Below are 12,450 nucleotides of genomic sequence, written 5' to 3'. Positions count from 1 at the left end.
AAGCGGTGTTCCTAACCTTAGTCAACAAACTTAGGTGATCAATATATATTTCAGGTTAAACCAATATGCCTGAAGTCTGGGAGTTCAAAATTGATGAAACTAGATGATAATGTTGAATTGGTGCATCTTCATATAATTAACATGTGGTGGATACTGATGGAGATTTGACAATTAATCATCTTAAAAACACTCTCTATTTCCATAAATCAAGGTTTCTTTCGCGCGATAATTCATCATCTTGAAAATTCTCTCCATTTCTAAAATGCAAGGATTCTTTCGAGTAACTTACAACTGATGCAGATTGGCTTGGATTCTTAGTTGCTTTACTTCACTGAAATTCTTTAGGTAACATGAGGTGATGAGTCTTGATAAGGCCATCGCCCGTACAGGGACTTGAACTCTGGACCCTTAGCTTAACGGCGTAATGCTCTACCGACTGAGCTATCCGGAGTTCGTTATCAGTGAAATAGCATAACCAAAGTAAGAAAAGATCACCTTTTGTGATATTCCAGATGGTTACTTTTACAGAATATGAAACAATGACTTGATCTGTTGAAGGTTCAAGACATTTGCCAAACATGCACTTGTAAGGTTGATAAATGGTAGTTTAGCAGGATTTTTAGGAATCTGATGCCAATCCATAGTCCACAGACTGGTTAATTTTGTAAATGTGGAGTGGAAGTTATGAATTCAAGAGTATTATGGAACCTTTCAGTATACAAAACTTTAGGCAAGTCTGTGCACTGGTAAAGGAGATAAGGAACTGGGAAGGATTAGTAACCCCTACCGTATCTTTTTAGCCAGCAATCTGCAATGCTTATAAAACAAACTTCAAAATTCTACTGAATTTATAAAATGCTTCTTCGGAAATACGGAAAAAGGATAATTACCAATCTTATCCAGGCACACAGGAAAGAAATATACTCTCAAATTTAAAATCATCTATTCTTATTCCCTACATTGTGTATATTATCTCTTCTTTTTTTTAAGCATTCAGCACTTGTAAAAGTTCGGGGCTCTTTTCAGACCGATGTCAATGGAGCATAGTCAGTTTTCAAATATCGAAATCTCTTAAGGTAATCAAGTTTGAAAAGTTACAATGCCCAGACAAGGACTTGAACCCTTTACCAGGAGTCTTTAATCAAAGGAAAGAAATCATAGCTCCTTTACAGGCAGTATACCAATAGTAATAAGAGATCCCTTCTTGTGACAAACTCTATAAAAATGTCAGCATATTCCAGAAGGCTATATACGGCATATGAAACAATAAGTAAGCCTGTTAAGAGACCAGACTTCCTTTCACATTCCAAATAATAGCATCCCCTTCTACATTACTGAATTCTGCACATTAGCACATTTTAGTATCTTTTATAAACCGACCGAGCTACCCAGGCTTGATTGTCAGTGAAACAGCACGAGTTTTTACTCACTGGAAAAAAATCATATAGTCATGACAGGCAGCATATCAAAAGTAAGAAGACAATTTACAGAACATGAAACAATGACTTGGTCTGTCAATGGCTTCAAAACTTTTGCCAAACAGGGCTTTATAATGTCAATATTGATAAATGGTAAATTAGCAGAATTTTCAGGAATCTGATACCTATCCATAAGTCTGCAGACTGGTTAGTTTTGTAAATGTGGAGTGTACATTACGAATTCAAGAATATTATGGAACCTTGCTGACACAAAAGCTGGGCAAGTCTGTGCACTGGGAAAGGTGATAAGGAACTGGGCAGGACTAGTAACCTATACTTTATCTTTCTAGGCAGTAATCTGCAATACTTATAAAACAAACTTCAAAATTCTACGGAATTTATAAAATATTTCTTTGAAAATATGGAAAATGGATAATTACCATTCTCATCCTGCCACTCTAAAAAGAAATGCTCTCTCAAATTCAAAATTATATATTTTGCAAGAGGGTCTGCTCCATTCTTATTCCCTACATTATGTATATTATCTCTCCTCTTTTTTTCAAGCACTCTGCGCTTGTAAGAGTTCACTACTCTTTTCAGACTGATGTCATTGGAACATAGTCAGTTTTCAAATATCAAAATCTCTTAAGGTGACAAAGCTTGAAAAAGCTACAATGCCAGACAGGGACCTAAACTCTCTAGCACGATTTTTTTATCATAGGAAAAAAATCATAGATTCATTACAGGCAGTATACCGATGGTAATAAGAGACTGCCTCTTATATTATAAACTCTATGGAAACTCCAGCACATTCCTGAAGGTTATATACAGCATGTGAAACTATGGGTAAGTCTGTTAAGGGGATAGAAAAAATTTTTTCCCATTCCAAATAAGAGCCTCCCCTTCTAATTAAGTGGTTCTGTACATTGACACATTTCAGTATCTTTTGTAAATCAGATGTTAAAACTTCATCAGAAAGGCACCAACAACCCCTAGCAAAAATGCAGCTCTCTTATGCAGCCAAGGAGTGCTCCTGACCTCAGAGGCTAAACCACTACAGCCACTACAGAATAGAATATAGAATTTAGACCAAAGGCCAAGCACTGGGACCTATGAGGTCATTCAGCGCCGAAATGGAAACTGACAGTAAAAAGGTTTGAAAGGTGTGACAGGAGGGAAACCTCGCATTTGCACCATGAAACAATTGTTAGGGGAGGGTGGAAAGTAAGATGGAAGAGTGAGGATATGAACGGAGGTACAGTAAAAGGAATGAAAGGGGTTGCAACTAGGGGTTGAAGGGATCCTGCAAATAACTTTAAGTAATGCCTGCAGTGCACCGCAAGGGGTGCTTTGACATTACTACTCCCCTGCAGGGCTACACCACTATGCCTGAAGTCTGGGAGTTCAATACTGATGAAACTAGATGATAATGATAATTTGGTGTTACTTCACGTAATTAACTTGTGGTGGATATTGAAGATTTGGCAATTCATCATCTTGAAAATTCTCTTTATTTTCACAAAGCAAGGATTCTACCAAGTACATTCTTTTAAAAAGTGGTGTAGTTAAGCTTGGGAGTGTTACGTTTTATTTTGAAAGGTCGTTATTAGTCTCGGAGGCTTAGTTGCTCTACTTCATTGAAATCCTTCAGGTAACAGGAGGTGGCAAGTCTTGAAAAGGTTATCGCCCGAACAGGGACTTGAACCCTGGACCCTTAGGTTAAAAGCCTAATGCTCTACCGACTGAGCTATCCGGGCTTGACTATCAATGAAATAGTACGAGTTTTACCCACTGGAAAAAAATCATATATTCATTATAGGCAGCATACCAAAGTATGAAGAAATCACCCAATGAGACATTCCAGTTGGTTATTTACAGAATATGAAACAATTTACAGGATATGAAACAATGACTTAGTCTGTTAATGGCTTCAAAACATTTGATAAAAAAGGGCTTTATAATGTCATTATTGATAAATAGTAGTTTAGCAGGATTTTCAGGAATCTGATGCCAATCCATAATCTGCAGACTGGTTAATTTTGTAAATGTGGAGTGTAAATTATGAATTCAAGAATATTATGGTACCTTGCTGTAAACAAAACTTTGGACAAGTCTGTACACTGGTAAAGGTGATAAGAACTGGGCAAGATTAGTAACCTCTACTTTATCTGCTCCATTCTTATTCCCTGCATTATGTACACTATCTCTCCTCTTTTTTTTAAGCACTCTTTTCGGACCGATGTCATTGGAGCATAGTTAGTTTTCTAATATCAAAATCTCTTAAGCAGATAAAGCTTGAAAAAGTTACAATGCCAAACAGGGACCTAAACCTTCTAGCACGAGTTTTTTAACATAGGAAAAAGTCACAGATTCATTAAAGGCAGTTTACCGTTGGTAATAAGAGATCGTCTCTTGCATTATAAACTATGGAAATTCCCGCACATTCCTGAACGTTACATACAGCATGTGAAACAATGGGTAAGTCTGTTAAGGAAAAAATAAAACTTCTTTTCCCATTCAAAATAAAAACCTCCCCTTCTACTTAGTAAATTCTGCACATTAACACATTTCATTATCTTTTGTAAACCTGATGTTGTAACACCATCAGAGAAGTATCAACAACCCTTAGCAAAAAATGATACTCTTTCATGCAGACCAGCAGTGCTCTTGACCTCAGTCACCAACACACTTACGTGATCAATATACAGTATATTTGAAGGTAAACCAATCTGCCTGAAGTCTGGGAGTTCAATATTGATGAAACTAGATGACAGCACTCATTTGGTGCTACTTCATATAATTATCTTGTGGTGGATATTGATGATTTGACAGTTCATCATGCCTGAAGCCTGAGATTTCAATATTAATGAAACTAGGTGATAATACTTTACGATGCTACTTCATATAATTCACTTCTGGTGGATGCTGAAGATGACTTGGCAATTTATTACCTTGAAAACTCTTTCCACTATTATAAAGCATGTGGCTTTTACGCAGACAGTCCCTAGAATGTTGCCGGTCTTGACCACAGTATGTTAAGTACTGGGGGCTTTTGTTGGTTAGTTAGTCTCTAGGGCTTAGTTGCTTTCCTCCATTTAGTCTCTCAGACAACTGGAGGTGATACAGCTTGAAAATGTCAACACCCAGACATGGACTCAAACCACTGGACCCTTAGGTTAAAAAGCCTAATGGTCTACCGACTGAGCTATCCAGGGTTGATTCCATGAGAAATAGCATGACATTTTAATCACTATAAAAAAACTGTTGATTCACTGCAAGCCTTATACCAAATGTAAGAAGAGATTGGCCCTTGCAATATAGGCACCAAGGGAATTTCTGCATATTTAATAAAGGTATTTGTGGAATAAGAAAAAATGACTTAGTCTGTTAATAAAATAGAAAAGAAAGACCATTTCCAGTTCCAAATACTGGCCTCCCCCTCCAAACTAAGGAACTCTGTACATTGCCACATCGCAGTATCTTTTATAAACAGGAAGGTAAACCATCATCTGAAAGTTATCAGCAACCCTTAGCAAAAACCGTTACTCTTATGCAGATAAGCAGTGTATGTGACCCTAATACCAAAAAACTAAGGTGATCAATATATAGTTTGGGCTAACAAGTATGCTTGTAGTCTGAGAGTTCAGTAATTAATAAACTAGATGTTGTTCATTCTAATGATTAATTCCAGGGAAATAGTGAAGAAAATTTGACAATTTATTACCTTCAAAACTCTTTCTATTATTATAAAGCACATAGCTTTAACGAGAACAGTCCCTTAATAAGTGTTGCTGCTTTGACAGTTTTATGTTCTATACTGAGAGTTGTTACTTAGTTTCTGAGGCTTAGTTGCTTTCCTTCACTGAAATCATTTACACTGCATGAAGCGATAAAGACTGAAATGGGTAATATGGCGTAATTTCACTGAGCTTAGAAATCAGGCTGAGGCTGTTTATGAGAGAGCTTATAATGAGGGTGTGAAAGAGATCTTGCTCTCTAGTGGCAGTGGTGATGACCTAAAGTTGTGGTCTACCCTCAAGTCCTCACTCTTTAGAGTTCATTCAAGCATGCTTCCCCTTGTGGGAGTTGATGGAACTGTTGTACATTCCCCTAAACAGAGGGCAGAACTTTTGGTTCAAGTCTTCACAAGCAAACAAAGTGGTGAGACAGTGGTTTTGCTTCAGTTATGCTTTCAATGGCCTTCAGGTCTAAAGAAGTTAAAACTTGGCTTCTGGACTTTGACAGTTATGGCAGCAAAGACCGTAACATGATCCTTCTCATCTTTTTAAAAAGGCTGCTGATTTAATTGCTTCTAAGATTACTATTATTTTCAGAAGATAAGTTGGACTTGCAAGTTTTCCTTCTGTTTGGAGGAGAGGAAAACTTTGTTGCATAACCTAAGGGACTAAGTCCATCCTAATGCCCCTTGGAATATGGGTCAAATTCAATTACCCCTGTTTTATCTAAGGTTTTTGAGAACTGCCCTTTAAGTGTCTTTGTAGGTTTGTTAAAGATAACAACCTGCTACCAGCATTACAGTTTGGGTTTTGTAAAGGGCTTGGTACTAGTGATGCACTCTTGTCAATATCTACCATCTTGCAAGGTGCTCTTGATGATGGTGTGGAGGCACGCACGGTCAGCCTAGATTTTAGCTCAGTCTTTGACCATGTGAATCATGAAGCACTTATCTACATGCTAAGATTATTGGAAATTATTGGAGCTTTAATTAATATTCTAAATGAATTCTGAATAGGCAGAACCCAAAGTGTCTGTGTTGATGGTCAGTACAGTAGTTTTAGCAATGCCATTTCAGGTGTTCCTCTAGGTAGTGTTCTTGGACCTTTGCTATTTATTATCTATACTAGTGACACGTGGCAAGGTCTGGAGAACAAACTGATAGCATACGCTGATGTTCCTTCTCCACGCCTTAGGTCTGTGATTGCAGAATCCTTGAATAGAGATCCGGAACATTATTCATGAGTGGAGTAGGCTTTGGGGTTTGAAGCTCACCAGAACACTTTTGCCTTTGCATCATGATTGATATTTAAATGGTATGGTTTTAGATATCGGTGACTCTTTTAAGATTTTAGGTGTAACTTTTGATAAGTAATTGACTTTTGAGAAACATAGACGTAATATTGCTTCCTCTGTCTCTCAAAAAGTTGCTATCTTGCAAAAATGCTTTAGAATGTTTCAGGAAGAAGCTATTATATCTAAGTGTTTTAATTCTTTTCATTTTCCTTGTTTGGAGTACTGTTCTCCAGTGTGGTCTTCGGGTGTTGACTCTATCTCAAACTCTTGGATAGAATTATGTAATCAGTCAAGTTTATTTTGCCGTTTCTTTAATGATGACTTATGGCCCAGGCATCAAGTGAGTTCATTATGTTTGTTGCATGAAATGTAATATGATGACAGGTATCCTCTGCACTGTTTTTGCTCGCACACTAGGAAGACTGCTGCTGCAAACAGTGCGTCGTTTTCTAGCATCAGGTTTAATACTACTCAGCTTGCTAGCAGTTTTATCTTGGCTACAACTAAAATATGGAATAGTTTGCCCAGTACAGCTGTGGAATCTCCTGATATCCAAATATTTAAGCAAGGAGTAAATTCATTCCTTGTCTCTGCTGACATCTACCGAATTTCACGTGTATTGGTTTTATTTTCTATTCCCTATAACTTGTCTCTTTTTGCAGGTTGATTTCCTTTTGGAGCCATCTTGAGTTTGTAGTCTGTTGACCTTGTCCATAAGGGTTTTCAACTGAAGATTTAAAGAGATAAAGAAGGAAAGATAGTGGCGTTAAATGTCTTAAAGTGACTACTGCTGTTAGTTAGTCTCCAAGGCTTAACTGCTCTCCTACTGCTGTTAGTTAGTCTCCAAGGCTTAACTGCTCTCCTTCATTAAAATTCTCTGGCTCAGGACAGAAGGTAGTTTAGCTTGAAAAGGTCAACGCCCGAACAGGGACTCGAACCCTGGACCCTTAGGTTAAAAGCCTAATGCTCTACCGACTGAGCTATCCGGGCTTGAAACTGAATACAACAGCATGAGATTTTAATCACTAGAAAAAATCCCTAGATTCATTACGAGCAGTAAGGAAATTTTAGCATACTCCAGACTGTTATTTACATTGGCTAAGTGTGTCAAGGAACAGAAAAAAAGGACGTCTCTTCCCAAAAAGTAGCCTCCCCTCTAAACTAAATCGAATTCTGTTTATTAGATTATTCCATTATCTTTTGTAAATAGTTTAAACATCAGTTGAAAGGATTTGAGACCTTTATCAAAAATTGCTACTCTCTTTTGCAGATAAGTAGTGTTCCTGACCTCAGTCACCAACAAACTTAGGTGATCATTGTAGCTGAGGCCCAACCACTATTCCTGAAGCCCGGGTTTAATATTTCTTTGACATTTTTGCAATTGACATCTGCTTGCCATTCTGAAAACTGAATAGCATTCTCTTCTAAAAGTTTAAGGTTTCTGACCTAAATGATAATTATGCTAAAATATGGGTGGGAGACCAAATAAAAAGGCTCAGCTCATTCTTTTGTTGTAATTTCATCATTACCAGCATCGCTGCCAATGCTTCGTAATGCAAAGGGCACCTGCGCAGTTCTGTTACTCATGTCTTTCCTGTGCTTTATTTTCCACAAATCATGTCAACTCTCTTTTCTCATACTTTCTGTAGGCTTACATCTTTTAGGGTAAAGGTTACATCCACAACTGCAAATTGTGGCCTTGCGCACGAGCACCAAAAATCACTGGCAGCAGGAGGATGGAGAGGGTTAAGGCACTGAATACTGTCTCCTTGATTTCAACTCTGGACGCCTGGCGGATGACCTTGGTTAAAAACCAATAGGCAATGGAAGCACAAGGAACTTGCTATATTTCAGTGTATTTAGCCAGTGACTCCTCTAAGGGTTCTGCCAAGTAAATCGATAAGCAACATCTTAATTTAGAGACCCTTAGCTTTATCTCTTTGCAATTGGCATTGATAATAACAATGCGTTCGTAATATTGGACAAATGTACTTGCCATTACTTCTCTTACGTTAACAAGACTTTTAAAACAATTTCATGCTGTTAATGTTTGAACATCAATGGGAGGAGATTACTTATCTAATACTGTTTATTCACAATACAATGGGAGACTTACAAACACTAAACAGAATGCTCAAGACAAGAAACTTGAAACCCATGTCCGCATTGCTACAGACTGCTGTGAGCCACGTTGCGAAGATAATGGACATCTTCAAGCACAGAAGAATAAAAGGAATTTCTTAAGCGCTCTTCAGTCTCTGAATCATAAGAAAATCAAGTGAGGCATCTACAATGAAGATTTTAAGTGAGTGTAACGGGTAAGCTGAGGCACACTGTGGTACAAGCCCTCAAAAGAAAGGAAAGTTTTGAAGTCTAACTAATTACCTTTAAAATATTTTGAGCTATAAGGACAGGCTACTTGACAATCAGTTAATTTCATGAACGAAAATATGTCCACTATCTCTCAACTTTATGTAATCAGTATCAACACGATTATTACATGACATTCTCAGTTCTATTTCTCTTTCGGCTTTCATTACTCAAAAAATTGGTAGGAGGTAGTTATGTTTTCAGTCAAGTCTGTCTGCATAACATTGCATCTCTAGAACAGATGAACAAATTTTGATGGTACTTGATTAAAACAGTCAGTATGCAACCTGACACGAGATAATCCATTTTCAGTGGATATCAATCTCAATAGTCGTCACGAAAGTCCTGTCGCTCATTATATTGTGTTTGGCAGGGGTATGCTCAGAACTAAGGGCTTCAGTTAATCACTGTGTTTGGTTGAAAGGAATGAGTTCTCTTCCCTTATTAGTTAGGATTCGTTACTTTTCTTCACAGCATGCTCTCTCCATGAGTCTAGAATCTAGATGGTGATTGATTTAAACTCAAAACTTCATCGCCCGGACAGGGACTCGAACCCTGGACCCTTAGGTTAAAAGCCTAATGCTCTACCGACTGAGCTATCCGGGCTTGAATTTACTTTGATGATATTTAGATTTTCAGAGCAAAAGTGGTGAAAAAAATAATAGCACTCACTTTACACTGCATGTAATCATTTGGTGGTTTCAGTATCTTCAACTTTTAATTTTAGTATTAGAGCAAACTCAACAATCATCATTAAATTGTGAAGGAAGATTCCAAAGAAAAAAATGTTTATAGGTGGAACAACTAAAGAAAACAGCAAATCAACTGAGTTAAAAAAATCTTGATCTACAAAAATAATAATGCAAGTAAAAAAATTCTGACAGTGGTGCATGGTGCTTCTAAAGAGTATTGCAGCCCCAAACTTGAATCGCCAGACATTTCTTTTGTTAACAAGACCATGCTAACATTTTACAGTAAAAGAGATCATCATCTTCGGAATGGGTCCTGTGGTAAAGTGGCACTCCAGCAAGATGTGGATGTCCATGTTCTGCCTTAGGTTCTTGAGGAACAAGGAGAAATGAAATTTCTTAGGAAATAGGACAAAGTAGGATATTTTCTAGAGGTTGTCTAAATCATAATGATCGTTGTTGGAAAATTGGAAACCACCGCTTCCAACAGTCTTGTGCAGAAGATGATGATTTCGGAATACTACTGATATCCAGACAGGAGAACAGTATTTCAACTACGGAAGAGGAAAGTATCTAAAAACAAGTGACTCTGGCATCATAACAATAAAGGATTGGGAAACCTATGAACATCAAGTCTTTTACTGGCGACATATGACGACAATTGTGTTAAAGAAAGCTTGGTATCAAAAGTAAAACCAAAGATTGTAAAAACTCAGAATGATCAAGCACAGAGTTACCTATGCAAATAAATAAAGGGGCTTAGTATAGTTACCCAGCACCAGAAACTAGATCTCTGCCTCTAGACTTGAATTATTTTGTATTAGTATTACTTTCAGTTAAAATATTACCAGAAACTAATGCCCATACAGATTAGTATGATTTTCCTCTCCTACGTGGAATCGAACTTAGTTATTTTCTCAACTTCCCTGTCATAATAAATGTAAGACTGTTTTAAATAAGAACATCTGCCATTTCTCTGAACATCAGCAAACTTTACACCAGTACTGGTAATTTACCACCAGCTTGGGGTTTTACACAGGTGAAAAAATGTAGTACAGGCTGTACTTGCCCTGCAAGATTTCTTCCAATAATGATCACATTTGTTCCCCACAGCTTGTCTTTGTTACTTCCGTAGTATTACGGGCAAATAAAACCAAAAGAACCCCAGTGACATAAGTCACTGTACTAATTTTCCTAAGGTCCTAAGAATACGTTGTATTGGGTAGTTATGGTGTCATCTATCAATGGTTACTCCTCTGACGTTGAATCTATGATGAATTTTTTCTGCAACTGGACCAGCACAACTTAATCCACATTCCAGCTGTCTCCTGAATCAGAGAACTTAAAACGATAAAGATAATGCGAAAGAAGTGATAACAACAGCTATCATCCATTACATCCTTACTGAAATCAGGAACAGCATCTTTGCTACAACGGGAGTCCATTACTCAGAATTTAAATGGCACAAGAGAGGTTCTTCTATCTTTAGTTATTTTAATCACATCAGTCATGTTATCACAGGGGTGAAGGAGATCCTTGTAAAATGTAAATGATGAGACCTTCAGTCATCAATGGAAGAAGTATCATCACACAGGCTAATGGAACAGAGAGGGTAATGATAAGATTGCAGACTCCACGTACGCTAGTAGCATTCACGTTTTCTTTCACAAGTTCAAGGAAGTATCTCCGATACTCCGAGACTTGACTGCCTTGAATATTTTAGACAAAATGAATATCAGAATTTTCTCTATGGGACTGGATATCATATTAAAACGTTAATTATTTTGAGGATGGTAGTGACTACTTTTAACTGGAGAGTCCTTTTTGCTAGACTATTGCTATTTTCACTGAATTTTCTCTTTTGGAAACTGACACTGCAATAACCAAAGTTAAGCACAGCTAGCTGGTTTAAACCAATGATAACACAAGAGAAAGTAATCTATAGGTAACAGAGTACGTACAAAGGGCTATGAATTAATCGGTAATCTAAGTTAGGTTACTATGAAGCTAATTTACTACATCTCCTATAAACAAGAAGAGTAGTTGCTCTTTCCTTGTGCCAAATATTTCACAACTTTTCCTATTCAATATCAATTTGAATATACCGTATGATTAAGCCCAGAAAATAATACTCCCTGAGCACCAACTTGAAAGCTCTACCAACTGAGTTATCCTGACTTTGAAGTCAGGTATAAATACACATCTCTTCGAAGAAAAAAAAATCGATTTAGAAACTGTTGATCTCAAGTGACGATGAGAAAGATGTTATCTGGCTTCTGAAAAAGTTCTCTTCTTCTTCTCGACACTGATAAAGGCATAAACACTCTTCAAACCTACTTAAGATAAAGAGACCTTCTTATCTGTCGTTACTGATGTAACAAGTCGAGAGCTTAACCAGTCAACAAAAAACTCTATTACAAATTTTAAGACACCATATAACCATTTCTCACAGTATTCTTTGATTTAAGGTTGATTAAGTAAATCTTGAAAAACAATGAAATAACTATTGATCTATAAAATAACCCTTGCTATATTTATATACTTAGACAGCTCAATTAGTGGTGGAATCAGTGGGGGATGAAGTTGGACTTTAAGAAAACTTAGAACTTAATTGACTGGCGTATCTTGCACCTGCATCCACTTCATGACTGAATTATTTTACGACAACTTGTTTTATCTTAGACTTCAAGTTTTTTTTCGCAGCACACACATACACGTATATATATATATATATATATATATATATATATATATATATATATATAAATATTTATATATATATCTATTGTATATCTCTGCCATATCTCATTCTTTAGAAGACATCCTAACTAGACAAGACGAAACCGGTCAGGATTCATAAGACATATGTTTCATTCTACTCTGTGGTACTACGTATCTGAACATCACATGTAACTGTGATTTCGTACATGAATATGAAATGT

General features: G+C 36.9%; 1 protein-coding gene and 3 non-coding genes across 4 annotated transcripts in view; all 4 read right to left on the bottom strand.

Annotated features, from left to right (window-relative positions):
* The window catches only part of MED30 (Mediator complex subunit 30), a 369,234-nt gene that overhangs the window by 106,543 nt on the left and 250,241 nt on the right, over positions 1 to 12,450 (bottom strand). The gene's annotated exons all lie outside the window — the stretch shown is intronic.
* TRNAK-UUU (transfer RNA lysine (anticodon UUU)) lies at positions 3,103 to 3,175 on the bottom strand. The gene has a single exon. It is a non-coding gene; the product is annotated as a tRNA-Lys (tRNA).
* On the bottom strand, positions 7,367 to 7,439 carry TRNAK-UUU (transfer RNA lysine (anticodon UUU)). Its single transcript has one exon. It is a non-coding gene; the product is annotated as a tRNA-Lys (tRNA).
* TRNAK-UUU (transfer RNA lysine (anticodon UUU)) lies at positions 9,353 to 9,425 on the bottom strand. The gene has a single exon. It is a non-coding gene; the product is annotated as a tRNA-Lys (tRNA).

Source organism: Macrobrachium rosenbergii, chromosome 6 (assembly GCF_040412425.1).
Source record: "Macrobrachium rosenbergii isolate ZJJX-2024 chromosome 6, ASM4041242v1, whole genome shotgun sequence".
NCBI classification, from domain to species: domain Eukaryota; kingdom Metazoa; phylum Arthropoda; class Malacostraca; order Decapoda; family Palaemonidae; genus Macrobrachium; species Macrobrachium rosenbergii.
This window is presented reverse-complemented; position numbering and strand designations above follow the sequence as displayed.